Source organism: Papio anubis, chromosome 1, assembly GCF_008728515.1.
Source record: "Papio anubis isolate 15944 chromosome 1, Panubis1.0, whole genome shotgun sequence".
NCBI classification, from domain to species: Eukaryota; Metazoa; Chordata; class Mammalia; order Primates; family Cercopithecidae; genus Papio; species Papio anubis.
Window position 1 is genome coordinate 42948403 of NC_044976.1, and position 16663 is coordinate 42965065.

Genomic DNA, 16663 nt, shown 5'->3' on the forward strand with positions numbered 1-16663 from the left:
AAAGGGTCCTCAAAGTGGTATATGCTAAGCTTCGGATGCCACAGAATGGGAATCTGCCCTATATCCCCCTTATCTGCCTGGCTTTAGGTGGTTTGGGATGTGAAGCAGTATCATCTTTTGAGTCCAAACTGTAGACAATTGGTGTGTAATTGGCTTCCATGTAGACATTTTAGATGTCTCTTGACCTCTGTCTTTGTTTGTAGAATAACTTGAGTTTCCAGAATTAACCAGGAGCTGAGAACCACTCCCTTCTAATTCACTCGTGGAGTTTGATCTTTAATCTTCCCAAGACTCATTCTAGACTCACCCTGAGCCCAGGCTCCAGGGACAGATTCCTTCTTTTTCCATAGGGTGACCTCTAGAATGGAGACAGTTGAAGAGGAGAGGAAGAGGGTCACATGTGTGCAGAATTCTAATTTGGTGATTCTTTGGAGGGGTGCCTCCTAATTGGTTCAGTTGGTATATCTTGCAGAGAAATCTGACAGAAATAAGAAAGGAGGGGGCATACTATGAACAGTTGCAGAAAATAGGGATATTTAACCTAGAGAAAAGATACCACTTTTAGAGGCCTATATCAGCAGCTCTTGCCACAACAACATTGTATAACAAACTTACTCAGAATTCAGTGTCATAGATGATGGATATATATTTCTTGAGTGTACAGTTGTATAGATCACCTGAGATTCAGCTAGTCTAGGCTGAGCTCAGATGGGCCTGACTCTAAGCTGTGGGTTAGGTCCAGGTCTGTTCCATGTGTCCTTTAATGTTCTTGAACCAGCAGCTACCAGAGGCATGTTCTTCTCATGGTGGGAGGCAGGAGCCCAAGAGACCAAGGCCGACTTTGCATGCGCATCTTTTTCTTTTTCTTTTTTTTGTGCATATCTAAAATCTCTACTTGCATTATATCTGCTAACATTCCACTGGTTAAAGGAAATCGATGGCCAAGCGCAAAGTCAGAGGGTAGGAATGTCACTTCATCCTGCTTTGAAGACTAAGCAAGTCATATGAGCAAAGCACATCTGTGTGGCAGAGAAGATGGGAGGTGGAGGAATGAAGAGAATGGATATTTGATGAACTAATATGCCACAATAGCTATCATATCAAAGAAACAGCAACTTCCCTCATTTCCCTGTCAGTCCTCAACCGACGGAAACCTATCCTCACTCCCCACTCTTACCAAAATCATTCTCTTACTGACTGCCTCATTCCATCTAGAATCTGATTTCTCTTCTTCATTCTTACTACATTGCTTGCCTAGATTGCCGCTACAGCCTGCTAACTGCTCTCCTTGTCTCTGGTGTCGTCCTTTCCTGATTCATCATCCACAGAGCTGCCAGCTATTATCGGTATCTCATCAGCATCCACATCATCATTATTGTTACCTATTTTGCATTATACTTACTGGTTTATGTGCCTGGCTCCTTCATTATACTGAGAGTTTCTGGATGGCAAGAACTGTGTTTTATTTACCTTTGAATCTCCAGCACCTTACACAGGGTCTGACACGTAGTACAACTTCAATAAATTAATATGAAAAGAAAGAATCAAAGAAAGGAGATGGGGTTTCAGTTCAAGTCTGCTTGACCTGAAAACCCATACTGTTTCTACACTATCATACTATATCTTTAGTCACAGATGTGTTGCTGATAAAAATAAGGATACAGCTCAAACCCTCCCACTGCGACACCAGTGGAAAAGCAGGTTACTAAATCTAGATTAACTAAAGATTCCTTCTCCTATAATCACAATAATCCTTCCCAATCCTAATTCCTCTAAAATGGAAAGGCCTAGAAGCCATAAACAATTTTAATGGCCATAAATGTATTAAATATATAAAAAGATGCTCAACTTTACTCTTAGATAAATCCATGTGCCATTTTTTTTTAAATGGACCCTCACTATATTTCAGAAGCTGGCCTCAGACTCCTGGGTTGAGGGTGATCCTTCTGCCTCAGCTTCCTGCATAGCTGAGATTATAGGCATGCACCACCACACCTGGCTGCGATATGCCATTTTTTACCTATCAGATTGGCAGAGATCAAAAAGATTTTAATAGTGCACAAGTGTACCTTAGAGATGTTGAAGATCCAGTTCCAGACCACCACAATAAGGCAAATATCACATCAAAGCGAGTCACATGAACTTTTGGTTTTCCAGTGCATATAAAAGTTACATTTATGCTATGTTGTAGTCTATTAAATGTGCAATAGCATTATGTCTAAAAAACAATGTACACACCTTAATTTTAAAATATTTCATTGCTAACAAATGCTAATGATCATCTGAGCCTTCAGCAAATCATATTTTTGCTAGTGGAGAGTTTTGCCTTAGTGTTGATGACTGCTGACTGATCACGGTGTTTGCTTAAGGTTCGCATAGCTGTAGCAATTTCTTAAAATGAGACAACAATGTTTGCCACATTGACTCTGTTTTTATGAAAGATTTCTCTGTCGCATGTGATGCTATTTGATAGCATTTTACTCACAGTAGAACTTCTTTCAAAATTGTAGTCAATCCTCTCAAACCCTGCAGCTACTTTATCAACTAAGTTTATGTAAGATTCTAAGTTCTTTGTTGTCATTTCAGCAATGTTCACAACATCTTCACCAGGAAGTGGATTCTATTTTAAGAAACTACTTCGTTTGCTCATTCATAAGAAGCAACTCCTCATCCAGTCAGGTTTTCTTATGAGATTGTAGCAATTCAATTACATCTTCAGGCTCCACTTATTGTAATTCTCACTATTTTGACCACATTCACAGTTACTTTCTCCACTAAGGTCTTGAAACCCTCAAAGTCACCCATGAGGGCTGGAATTAACTTCTTCCAAATTCTTGTTAATATTGATATTTTGGCCCCCTCCCATGAATCATGACTCTTCTTAATGGAATCTAAAATGATGAATCCTTTCCAGAAGATTTTCAATTTACTTTGCCCAGATCCATCAGAGGAATTACTATCTATAGCAGATATAGCTTTACAAAATGTATTTGTTAAGTAATAAGACTTGAAAGTTGAAATTACTCCATGATCCATGGGCTGTAGAATGGATGTTGTGTTAGCAGGCATGAAAACAACATTCATATTCTTGTACATCTCCATCAGAGCGCATGGGTGACCAGGTGCATTGTCAATGAGCAGAAATATTTTGATAGGAATATTTTTATTTTAGCAGTAGATCTCAACAATGGGCCTAAAATATTATGTAAACCATGCTATAAACAGATGTGCTGTCATCATGGCTTTGTTGTTCCATTTATAGAGCACAGGCAGAATAGATTTAATTCTTAAGGGCCCTAGGATTTTTGGAATGGCAAATGAGCACTGGCTTCAACTTTAAGTCACCAAGTGCATTATGCACCTAACACAGTCAACCTGTCCTTTGAAGCTTTGAGGCATTGACTTCTTCTCTCAAGCTTTGAAAGCTCTGGATGGCACCTTCCAATATAAGGCAGTTTCATCTACATTGAAAATCCATTGTTTAGTGCAGCCACCTTCTTCAATTATCTTAGTTAGATCTTCTGGATAACTTGCAGCTTCTCCATCAGCACTTGCTACTCCACCTTGTAATTTTCTGTTATAGAGATACTTTCTTTCCTTAAACGTCATGAGGCAACCTCTGCTAGCTTCAAACTTTTTCTTTTTCTTTTCTCTTTTCTTTTGAGATGGAATTTCGCTCTTGTTACCCAGGCTGGAGTGCAGTGGCACAATCTCAGCTTACTGCACCCTCCGCCTCCCAGGTTCAAGCGATTCTCCTGCCTCAGCCTTCCGAGTAGCTGGGATTACAGGCATGCGCCACCATGCCTAGCTAATTTTGTATTTTTAGTAGAGACAGGGTTTCTCCACGTTGGTCAGGCTGGTCTCAAACTCCCGACCTCAGGTGATCCGCCCACCTTGGCCTCCCAAAGTGCTGGGATTACAGGCGTGAGCCACCGCGCCCGGCTGCTTCAAACCTTTCTTCTGCAGCTTCCTCACATCTCTCAGCCTTCGTAGAATTGAAGAGAGTTAGGGCCTTGGTCTGGATTAGGCTTTGGCTTCAGGGAATGTTGTGGCTGATCTTCTATCCAGACCACTAAAACTTTCTGTCAGCAATAAGACTGTTTCATTTCTTATCATTCATGTGTTCACTAGCATAGCATTTTTTATTTCTTTTAAGAACTTTTCCTTTGCATTCACAACTTGGCTAACTGTTCAGCACAAGAGGCCTGGCTCTCAGCCTGTCTCAGCTTTTGACATGCCGTCTGTACTAAGCGTAGTCATTTCCAGCTTTTGATTAAAGTGAGAGATGTGTGGCTCCTCCTTTCACTTGAACATTGAGAGCTCTTTGTAGGGTTATTAATTGGCCTAATTTCAATATGGTTGTGTCTCAGAGAGTAGGGAGGCCCAAGGAAAGAGATAGGGAAATAGCCGGTTGGTGGAGCAGTCAGAACACACACAACATTTATTAAGTGTGCCATCTGATACGAGTGTGGTTCATGGCACCCCAGATCAATTACAATAGTAACATCAAAGATCAAGAATTACCAAAATGTGACACAGACACAAAGTGAGCACAGGCTGTTGAAAAAAATGGCACTGATAGGTTTGCTGAACACAGGGTTGCCACAAACCTTCAATTTGTAAAAAACATAATGTCTACAAAGTGCAATAAAACAAGGTATGCCTGTACCAGTGAAAGATGTGGAAAGAGACATTCGCATATATTGCTAATGAGAGTGCAAATTGGTTCAACCTCTATGGAAGGCAATTTGGCAGTATCAAGCAGCTCTTCCTGTACTGATATGGAAAGGTCTCTGATATATCTTGTGTTGTAAGTGAAAATGCAAGATGTGGAAGCGGAGTGCGTTATTACCTTTTGTGTGTGTTGTAGGAAGATAAACAGCTATACATATAAGTTGTTATTGCTTAGGCAAGCCCTGGGAAGATATACAAGAAACTTTAATAGTACTTACGTTTGGGGAGGGGAATTGAGCTGGAAAACAAGAGTGAAGGAAGATTTATTTGTCCTTATATAATCTTTTGTATCTTTTAAATTTTGTTCCATATAGAATAGAATTGTTTAGGCCAGGTGCAGTGGCTCATGCCTATAATTTCAGCACTGTGGGAGGCTGAGGCAGGTGGATTGCTTGAAGTCAGGAGTTTGAGACCAGCCTGGCCATCATAGTGAAACTTGGTCTCTACAAAAAAATACAAAAAATTAGCCGGGCATGGTGGCACACACCTGTGATCCCAGCTACTTGGGAGGCTGAGGCACAAGACTTGCTTGAGCCTGGGAGGCAGAGGTTGCAGTGAGCCAAGATCATACCACTGCACTCCAGCCTGGGCAACAGAGTGAGACTCCGTCTCAAAAAAAAAAAAAAAAGAATAGAATTGTTTAGATGCCAAAAACAATATCAGAAGATCAACAACAAACTGGAAAACACATTTACAACATAATATGACAAAGGGCTAATTTCTTTAATCTACAGAGAGTTTATAAATCAGTCTAAAAAATTAACAGAAGAGGGTAAAGGATATGAGAACTCGTTTTAGAAAGAAATACAAATGGCCAATAATCATATGAAAAAGATGCCTAACTTATGTATTATTAAAGGAAAGAAAACCCACAGGGAATCCTTTGGAGAAGAATTGAACTCTATTATTAGATGTGTTTAAGTAGAGAATAAATGACCCATTATTAAGGTTGTTGTTAAGGAGTTTCTTTCAATCATCTGATAAAGGAAAGGTTTCCAACATCTGAGGGAACTAATTCCTTCCAATCCTTAGGTCTTTAATTCTTTATGGTACCCAATGGCGGTGTATAGATAAGGCCAGGCAAGCCAGCCTAAGAAAAGGAAGGGAAGGAAAATAATAGAAGTTCACCTAGAAAGCACAAATCTCAGAAATGGAAGGGATCTTGGAGTTCATTTTTCAAACCTCCCTGCTAATACATTTCCTCTTGGGACACAGTCCCTGATCTGCCACTTAACACCACTGAGCAAGTTTATTGGTATATTATTCACTCAATCACTAAATATTTACTGAGTCCCTTCTATGTGTGAGGCACAGTCCCTGTCCTCATGGAAACAGGCATTAATCAAATGCAAAATTGCAACTGTAGCAGGCACTATGAAGAAGAATTATGCAGTGCTATGACAGCCCGAGTATGATATGACCCAGACAAAAATTTTAGGAAAGTTGTACTGATTAGGATGAATAGGCATTTAGGCAACAGAGAGGAAGAACACTAGGCAGAGGCAATCGCAGGTGCAAAGGCCCTACCAGGAGGGATCACGACAAGCACTAGGTTGGAAAAGACGGAAAATAGTATGAAAGTGTGGTACGAGGTGAGGTTGCAGAGTCTGACATTAAGGGGTTCTTACTCTAAGAACAATGGGAATCCCTTAAAGGGTTTAAACGAGATGAAGGGGTAAAGGACACATCCTGATCAGATTCAGATTCTGAAACTATGACTCTGGCTGCAGAGTAGAGAATGGATTGCAGGGAGACAAGAGCAGATGTGCAGAGGTGAGTAAGGAGGCAGATAAAGTAGACAGGAGATGATGGGTGCTTAGACGAGCATGTAGAGCAATGAGGACATATGTGAGAGATGTTTAGAAAGTAAAATTGGTAGGACTTGATGATGGGTTCCATCTCGAGAGTGGCAAAGAGGAAGGAAATATGTCAATAATACTTCCTAAGATTTTGGCATGTGCAATGGAATAGATGAGACAGATAACAATGGAAGAGAACTAAGTTTGGAAGGGAATCACAGTTCAGTTGAGAACATGCCAGCTATGAGATGCTTTTGAGAGCACACATCAGTCAGTTGGCAACATTTATTTATGGAGTGTCTACTAAGTAGCTAGTAGTGGAATATGCAGGTTTACTTATTTGTATAAAAGAAAAATAAAAAGGATACACACAATTCCCCCTTCTTTGAGACCCTTGCTGTTCCACTATTCTATTGTCTTCTCACTTCTGTCATTGTCTGTTCTCTGACAGTCTCCACTCCTCATTTGTTGGATGGAATGATCTGATCCCTCACATGTATAGTTTCTTGGCCTGTTAATTTCTACAGACCTTTACCACCACTCCATTTCACTGTCCAGTCCCATGGCCACACTGTGAGCCTCATCACTAAGAACTCATCAACCTTAAAGTTCTTGTTTTCTAACTGGACCCTCCTGTCCTTTTGGCTCTCTCATTTCCCTCCCGTCCTCTTCCTGCATCCTCCTCATTTACTTTCCTATTTCTTCCCTTCCTATTATTTCCAAAGCTTTCTGGAAGGATTTCCTCTCTACTGTGGCCTGACACATAGGAGATATTCAATGAATACTTGAGAGGTGACCTTCTCCTCTTCTTTGTCTCCCATTCATTCCCAACCCACTGGACTTCAGCATTGACCTCCACCTCCACCAAGGCTGAGGCAGGGGATCACTTGAGCTCAGGCATTCGAGGCTGCAGTGAGCAGTGACCGTGCTGCTGCACTCCATCCTGTGTGACAGAGTGAGACCCTATCTCAAAAAAAAAAAAGATAAAATTCACCATTTTAATCATTTTGAAGTGTACAAGTCATTGGCTGAGTGCAGTGGCTCACGCCTATAATCCTAGCACTTTGGGAGTCCAAGGCTGGTGGATCACCTGAGGTCAGGAGTTTGAGACCAGCCCAGCCAACATGGTGAAACCCTGTCTCTACTAAAAATACAAAAATTAGCCAGGCGAAGTGTTGGGTGCCTATAATCCCAGCTACTCAGGAGGCTGAGGCAGGAGAATCGCTTGAACCTGGGAGACGGAGGTTGCAGTGAGCCAAGATCGTGCCACTGCACTCCCAGCCTGGGCAACAGAGCGATACTGCATCTCAAAATAAAATAAAATAAAGTGTACAAGTCAGTGGTTTTTAGTATAATCACAATGTCATTCAACTATCACCATCCCCTAACTCTGGAACATTTTCATCATGCTCTAAAGAATCCCTGTACTGGCCAGGCACCGTGGCTCATGCCTGTAATCCCAGCACTTTGGGAGGCCAAGGTGGGAGGATCACCTGAGGTCAGGAATTCGAGACCAGCCTGGCTAATGTGGTGAAACCCTGTTTCTACTAAAATATAAAAAAGTAGCCGGGCTTGGTGGCACACGCCTGTAATCCCAGCTTCTTGGCAGCCTGAGGCAGGAGAATCACTTGAACCCGGGAGGCGGAGGCTGAGCCGAGATTGCACCATTGCACTCCAGCTTGGGCAACGAGAACGAAACTCTGTCTCAAAAAACAAAAACAAAAACAAGAAGCCCTGTACTTCTGAATTCCCCCTCTTCTCCATCTCCTGGCAACCACTAATCTGCTTACCATCTCTGGGATTTTACCTATTCTAGACATTGCACATAAATAAAATCGTAAAATATGTGGCCTTTTGTGTCTAGCTTGTTTCCTTTAATATAATGTTTTCAAGTTTTACCACTATTGTAGCATGTTTCAGTACTTCATTCCTTTTTATGGCTTAATAGTATCCCATTGTATGGATATACCATATTTTGTTTAGCCATTCATTACTTGATGGAATTGATCTCATTTCCACATTTTGGCTATTATAATAATGTTGCTATGCACATTGCTATACAAGTTTTTGTGTCGACATATGTTTTCAATTCTCTTGGGTATATATCTAGGAGTGGAATTGCTGGGTCGTGTGATAACTGTATGTTTAACGTTTTGAGGAACTGCCAAACTCCTTTCCATAGCCACTGCACCATTTATACCATTCCCATCAGCCCTGCATGAGGGGTCCAGTTTTCCCACATCCTGGGTGCCACTTATTTTCTGGTTTGGTTTTTTTGTTATGTAAACAGCCATCCTGGTGGGTGTGAAGCAGTATCTCACTGTGGTTTTGATTTGCATTTCCCTAGTAACTGATGATACTGAGTATCTTTTCATTTTGGGGCCGTTTGTGTATCTTCTTTGAATGTGGAGTCTTTTTGAAAGGCAATCTCATCAGGTTGCTTCAGTACTGAAAATTTTAAATTGTTCCCAATTGCCTACAGGATAAAATAAACATTTCTGAGTGTGCCACACAAGGCCCTTCAGGATCTGGCCTCAGCCTTCCGGTCCAACAGCTTCTGTCACTCTCCTTCCCACACTTTCTGTTTCAGCTGTGTTCAGCTGAGGAGAGGTGGGGATATTTTGCTTTTGTTTCCTTTTTTTGTCAAACTAGTCTGCAACAATAGAGGATGTCAACCAAAGTTAAGGAACGGAGTGAGCTGGCCAGAGCAGGGTAATGAGATGGGTGCACATGCCTGCAGCTCCCTGCCGCCTTGCCTTTCTCCCTCTGATCCTTCTTGCCTTTTGCTTCTCGGCAGCACTCACTTCGCCCTAACTAGGCCACGTAAGTCCTGGACAGGACAATATTCATGTCTCTAGACCATACTAGAAGGTTCTGGCTTTGAAGTTTTCCTGGGCTGTGAGGTATGTGTTTCCCCGCATCCTCTGCTTTCCTGGGACTACACTAGGCAGGGCAGGAAGAGGCAGGTGGGCAGAGGAATAGCAGCCGTTTGTTCTGGAGGCCCCTTTTCTCTCCCGTCTTGACTGCAAAGGGCTGGAAAGTCAGTTTCTATTGTGATTAAGTTATAATTTAAGGCAGTGAACATGTGCTCTGCTGGCAGCTATAAAGATTCAAATCATAAAGTTTTACAGTGGAACGGTTTCTGTAAAAGCATCGTTAGGAAGTGGGAACCATGCCTTTAATTCTTATGACATATGGGACTGCCTGGTTTGTTTTGGTTTCAGTGGAGTTTAGTAGGGTGATGGTCTGACTAATTAAAGTCAGACCTTCCTCTCCACAGTGCTGTGCCCATCACAGGACAGTGTAGAGAGGTGGAACTTTTCTCCCCATCTCAGCTCATCAGGGATGGGGACTCTCAGAAATCAGGAGTAATCCTTTGAAAACTAAATATTTTAAAATCTCTTCCAACTTACTAGGCTTCATTTCTTGGGGAGTCTATGTGTTCCTCTGTTCCTTTCTGGCCAGGGGCAGACCTCAACAATGAACCAGCCTGATTGAAGATAATTTCCTTCAGAGAGGTCAGCTGAGAAGATAATCGGGCCCTGTAACTAGGTCAATGGTAGAAACAGAGAGAATAATAATATCGTAGCTATCTCAACCGACTTCCACTTAACTTACATGCCCGGTTAACCGACACTCTCTATATCCTGTGTATAACATTCTAACTGATGCCCACGACATACTATCAGCTGATGGTTTTGCTAGTATACCATCCTGGCCACTTACTGTCATTCCCACGTGTTGTCTTGTGTGCTTACCAGAACTCAGCTGTACTTGTTTCTAAGCCTCTTTATACCAGTGCTAGTTATTATTGCAGTTACCTAATTTCATTAAGTACAGTCATCCCTCTGTATTCACAGGTTCCTCATCCACAGATTCTACCAACCACGGATCAAAAATATTCAAGAAAAAAAAACACAATAAAAAAATAATAGGCCGGGTGCGGTAGCTCACGCCTATAATCCCAGCACTTTGGGAAGCAGAGGGGGGTGGATTACCTGAGGTCAGGAGTTCAAGACCAGCCTGGCCAACATGGTGAAACCCCGTCTCTACTAAAAATACAAAAATTAGCTGGGCCTAGTGGTGTGTGCCTGTAATCCCAGCTACCTGGGAGGCTGAGGCAGGAGAATCGCTTGAATCCAGGAGGCGGAGGTTGCAGTGAGCCGAGATCACACCACTGCACTCCAGCCTGGGTGACAGAGCGAGACTCCATCTCCAAAATAATAATAATAATAATAATAACAATAATAATAGGCTGGGAGTGGCATGGCTCACACCTGTAATACCAACACTTTGGGAGGCCAAGGAGGGAGAATCACTTGAGGCCAGGAATTCAAGACCAGCATGGGCTACACAGCAAGACCCTGTCTCTACAGAAAATTTAAAAATTAGCTGTGTGTGGTGGCATGCACCTAAAGTCCCAGCTACTTGGGAAGCTGAGGCAGGAATGTCACTTAAGCCCACGAGTTCCAGGCTGCAGTGAGCTATGATCACGCCATTGCACTCCAGCCCGGGTGACAAGGCGAGACCCTGTCTCCAAAAAAATAAAAATAAAAACAACACAACAATAAAAAATAATACAAATAAAAAATAAATATAAGAACTATTTACATAGCATTTGCATTATATTAGGTGTTATAAGTATCTAGAGATTATTTAAAATGTACAAAAGGATATGTGAAGGTCATATGAAAATCCTATGCCATCTTATATAAGGGAATTGAGCATCCAAGTGTTTTGGTATCTGGAGGGGGTCCTGGAACTAATCTACTGTGGACATGAAGGGACAACTGTATTTTGTAAACTCAATGATATAAAATTGGATATTTTATTTTTTCTATGAAAGCTAAGTTAAAAACTATGGTAAATATCTAAAATAATTGCTGTTGAAAGATATGTGGGTAAGACTGAGGAAAAAAAAAATCACAACAGTCTAGGAATCTACACCCTAATTGCTTTAAGTTCTTGTTCCACTAAAAACTAAAATTGTAGACAATGTGTTATGGGTGTGATTTATGCAGGAAAGATCTAAAAAGCCAGTCAGCAGACACATACCTTTGGCCCTACATCAAAAACTTGGAGAATGAATCTATATTTGTATTTTTTTAAGTTAAAATAAAATGTTCAAGGTAAGTATATATCTCTGTTTAATGATATACAGGACTTTTCAGATTAATCATCCAATGCATTGAATAAGAGAGTTTCTCTGTAATAGGATTTATCATCTATTGGGTGCCATTATTGAGTGTATTAATGTCTACAGAGGCTGAGCGCAGTGGCTCACACCTGTAATCCCAGCATTTTGGGAGGCCGAGGTAGGTGGATCACGAGGTCAAGAGATCAAGACCAGGCTGGCCAACATGGTGAAACCCCATCTCTATTAAAAATACAAAAATTGGCCGGACGCGGTGGCTCAAGCCTGTAATCCCAGCACTTTGGGAGGCCGAGACGGGCGGATCACGAGGTCAGGAGATCGAGACCATCCTGGCTGACACGGTGAAACCCCGTCTCTACTAAAAAAATACAAAAAACTAGCCGGGCGAGGTGGCGGGCGCCTGTAGTCCCAGCTACTCGGGAGGCTGAGGCAGGAGAATGGCGTGAACCCGGGAGGCGGAGCTTGCAGTGAGCTGAGATCTGGCCACTGCACTCCAGCCTGGGCCACAGAGCGAGACTCCGTCTCAAAAAAAAAAAAAAAAAAAACAAAAATACAAAAATTGGCTGGGTGTGGTGGCATGCACCTGTAGTCCCAGCTACTCGGGAGGCTGAGGCAGGGGAATCACTTGAACCGGGGAGGCAGAGGTTGCAGTGAGCTAAGATCACACCACTGCACTCCAGCCTGGTGACAGAGCGAGACTGCATCTCACACACACACACACACACACACACACAAAAAGAAAGAAAGAAAATCAGTTGCAGAAGAATACATACAGTATGATATACGTGCTTATAAAGTTCCAAAACAAGCAAAACTAAGCAATATATTGCTTAAGAACATATATATATTTGGTAAGCTATAAAGAAAATAGGGACCTGAGGGGAAGAAAAATCTGAGATGCTAGTTCTGTGGGTGGGATGGGGAAGTATGGACTTGGGGTCCAGAAGGAGCACATCAGAGATCCCAACTGTAAATAGTCATGTTCTCTTTCTTAAGTGGGATGGTGGTTCACAAATGTTCATTTTATTGGGCTTCATAACTTTCATATAACTCATATATAATGTTTAATAAAAGTTTAATGCCTTGAAGAAGGAAAAGAAAATAGAAAAGTGTAGAGATTAAAGTCAAAGATCTTGACTTGAAGAAATTTAGAGTTAGAAAAGCCAGAAAGCCAGACCTCCAGAAACAATGAGCTTAGCTGGGTACTTGTACCGGGATCCATGCCCTGACTGCTGTTTCTACCCCGTCCTTAGGAGGAGATCTCCAGGCTTCCCAGGCCCTCTTTCTCTCACAGTGTGTGGTCTGTGGCCCTAGAAACATTGCAGAGACTGTTATCGGGACCTTGTAGTTAAGGCAGCAAATGCTACAGGGAGGAAGCTCGGGAGCACCTAGGGAAGGCAGATGTTAGAGTCACCGGGCTGTGGACTTGGAACCATCAGGTGAAAGAGAGCCTTGGGCTTCAGGGTTCTGTCACAGCCTTGCGGCAAGCTCTGTATGTGTGTGGGATTTTTGTGAGCGGGCTTGTGTTTTCAGGGTGGATAGACTAATCAAACTTTATGAAAAAGTTTGCTCTGGCCTTGGCAGAAATAGCAGATGGCCTGAGCTGCATCTTTGACCCAGAGTCCTAATGCTGGTCCAGAAGCAAGCAGGGAAGTGTAAGCAAAGAGCCCATCAGTTATGTGTTTTGGCCAAATTGGTTGGTTCAGCTACCAAGCAGGCAACCTAATTCCTCGGGAAGCACAGCTCATTAGGAAGGGAACAAAATAGTTCTTATTAAAAATAAGAAGAGGAATAGAAAGAAATTGAATTACGTTTTCTAAAGCTGCTCAAAGAGTAGGCTAAGTGTTTCCTAACATATGCATATGAAGTTCATTCACTGACTTAAAAAATTCTTTTATTCAGTAAATATTTACTAGCAGTCCACTATGCACCAGTCTTAATCCTACAATTTGAGAATGCATTGGTGAATAAATCAACATGGTCCCTTCCCTTGTAAGGCTTGTAGTCGAGTGGGGAAAAGAAGGAAACATATAATTATTTGTTGTTACAAATGCGGATGAGTGCTGTGAAATAAATTGCACAACTATCTAGAATAATAGGGTGATTTATCAAGAGTGGCCTCTGATGAAATGCGTTTAAATTAAGATCTGCAGTTAAGGCCTGCAATGAGCAAGGAGGACAGTTCAAAAAGAAGGAACAAGTATTTTAATGGTCCTGAGGCAGGAAAATGCTTGTTTGCATTTGAAGAATGAGAAAAAACCAATCAGCTATTGCTACATAACAAGCAACCACACCCTTTGCATACAATAGCACTTACTTCTCATGCATCTGTAGGTGATCTGATCTAAGCTCAGCTTGGCCAGGAATCTCTGCTCCTTGTAGTAGGTCTGATCCAAAGATGTTCATTCTGCAGCTTAGGCTGAAAAGACAGCAGCTACCTGGTGAGAGCTTTTCTCTCCGGGAGGACCAAGCATACAAGTACTTGCTTTGGTCGCATCTGCTAATGTGCCATTGGCCAAAACAATCACAAAACTGAGTCAAAAGTCAAGAAGCAGGTAAAATTCACCATGCAGGTAGTTGGGAAGTAAATGTTTTTGAACAATAATCTAATCTACAACAGTGCATCTCTTTGTGAATATTCACGTCCCTCCCACCTGCAAAATACATTCACCCACAATCCCAAGACTCCCCCAGTTTGTATTTTATTCATTTATTGAGACAGAGTCTCACTCTGTCACCCAGGCTAGAGTACAATGGCACAATCTTGGCTCACTGCAGCCTCTGCCTCCTGGGTTCAAGCAATTCTCCCGTCTCAGCCTCCCAAGTAGCTGGGATTACAAGGTATGCACTACCACACCCAGCTAATTTTTATATTTTTAGTAGAGACGGGGTTTCACCATGTTAGCCAGGCTGGTCTCAAACTCCTGACCTCAAGTGATCTCCCCAGCTCAGCCTCCCAAAGTGCTGGAATTATAGGTGTGAGCCACTGTGCCCAGCCTCCCCCAATTTTCACTCAAATTGTGGTACTTGGCTTAAGATCCAGGATCTTATCATCTGTATATCAGGCCTAAATATGGTTTCTCTTGATCTGAAGACCTAAGAACTTAAAAAAATAAATCATTGCAACTCCCCATCCCCCATCCCATTCAACATACAGTGGTAGAATACAGGATAGTAACAATACATTATTCCATTTAAAAAAAAAAAAAAAAAAGGAAAGAACCGCCGGTCGTGATAGCTCCTGCCTGTAATCCCAGCACTTTGGAAGGCCGAGGCCGGTGGATCACCTGAGCTCAGGAGCTCAAGACCAGCCTGGCCAACATGGTGAAACCCCGTCTCTACTAAAAATACAAAAATTAGCTGGGCATGGTGGCACATGCCTGTAGTCCCAGCTACTAAGAAGGCTGAGGCAAGAGAATCGCTTGAACCTGAGAGGCGGAGGTTGCAGATCATGCCACTGGACTCCAGCCCAGGCAACAGAGCGAGACTCTGTCTCAAAAAACAAACAACAAAAAAAGGAAGAACTAGAAGCACATAGAAATCACCAGTCCTGACCAGGCACCGTGGTTCATGCTTTTGATCCCGGTGCTTTGCAAGGCTGAGGCAGAAGAATTGCTTGAGTGTAGAGGTTTGAGAACAGCCTGGGCAACACAGCAGGATCCCATCTCTACAAAACATTTTTTAAAAAATTAGCTGGGCATGTTGATGCATGCCTGTAGTTCTAGCTATGAGGGAGGCTGAGGCAGGAGGATCATATGAGCCCAGGAGTTTGAGACTGCAGTGAGCTATAATCATACCACTGCACTCCAGCCTGGGTGACAGAGTGAGACTCTGTCTCTAAAAAAGAGAGAGAGAGAAATGAAATCAGAAATCGCCAGTCCATAGCAGTTCTGAAATTCTACTGGGCAAATGTGGACAGGCCCCACAGTCCTAGGGGCTGAGAATGCTCTCCGATTAGGCTCTGATTCTGGATCTCCCATCCATTGTTCTCCATTGCTCTTGGTCCAGTCCTCTGGCAGACCTTCCTTTTCCATCATCCTTGGACATCACCCATGGACACTTCTGAAAAAGATATTAAATAATTTTTGTGGCTGAGCCGCTTTTTTCAGCCTACTGCCTACATGTAGAAATTTGGGGCCCCAGAAATCTTTTTACTTCTTGAATAGTCTCTGTCTCTTTCAGTTGGAGCTGGCAGTCTTTTGCCAATACAGCTCTTTCACAAACTTTGTGGTTGTTTTTTTTTTTTTGAGACAGAGTCTCGCTATGTCGCCCAGGCTGGAGGGCAGTGGCGTGATCTCGGCTCACTGCAACCTCCGCCTGGCTAATTTTTTATATTTTTAGTAGAGACGGGGTTTCACCGTGTTAGTGATGGCCTCGATCACTAACGATAGTGATGGGATGGTGATGGGATGGTCTCGATCTCCTGACCTTGTGATCTGCCTGCCTCGGCCTCCCAAAGTGCTGGGATTACGGGTGTGAGCCACCCTGCCCAACCAACTTTGTGGATTTTTATGTGTTTCATACTCATCAACTCTATGTACCACAAGCCACATCCACAATTTTTACAAGACAGAATCTACTCAGACTTAAGTACTGGGAATGTCAGGCTGCTGTAGAACCTTGCTCTTAAGTTTTCTAGAAGCTTCATTTTCAGCTGCAAGAGGCTATTAGATGCCATCTGATTTCCTTCAAAGCTTAATACTCTTGATTTTGACTTCACCCTGAAACAATATCATTCTTACAGCACTCTCTGAATTAGGTCTTTAGCCCCAGGATGGATCTTAATTTGAAAATCTCTTACTAGAGAGATTGGAGATGAGAAAGTTTTATTTTTCAACCCCACAAGTTCTGGGTTCTCTATATTCCCACTGAATCCTGCTTGCACACTAGCCAGTTCTTTTCTGAGTTTATCACTTTCTTGTTAGTGCCTCATCAAATACAGCTAAAAGCAGCTAGCTCATGCTTGCAATATTTT

General features: G+C 42.3%; 1 protein-coding gene and 1 long non-coding RNA gene across 6 annotated transcripts in view; one reads left to right on the forward strand and one right to left on the reverse strand.

The window, feature by feature from the left end:
* LOC103884480 overlaps positions 1–10373 on the reverse strand; it is a 55097-nt gene extending 44724 nt beyond the window's left edge. Inside the window, exons 1-3 of the long non-coding RNA XR_004184848.1 lie at positions 10292–10373; positions 9947–10081; positions 308–478 (exon numbers count right to left, since the gene is read on the reverse strand). This is a non-coding gene — a long non-coding RNA (uncharacterized LOC103884480). The remainder of the gene's footprint in view (positions 1–307; positions 479–9946; positions 10082–10291) is intronic.
* The window catches only part of RNF220 (ring finger protein 220), a 252268-nt gene that overhangs the window by 58151 nt on the left and 177454 nt on the right, over positions 1–16663 (forward strand). The gene's annotated exons all lie outside the window — the stretch shown is intronic.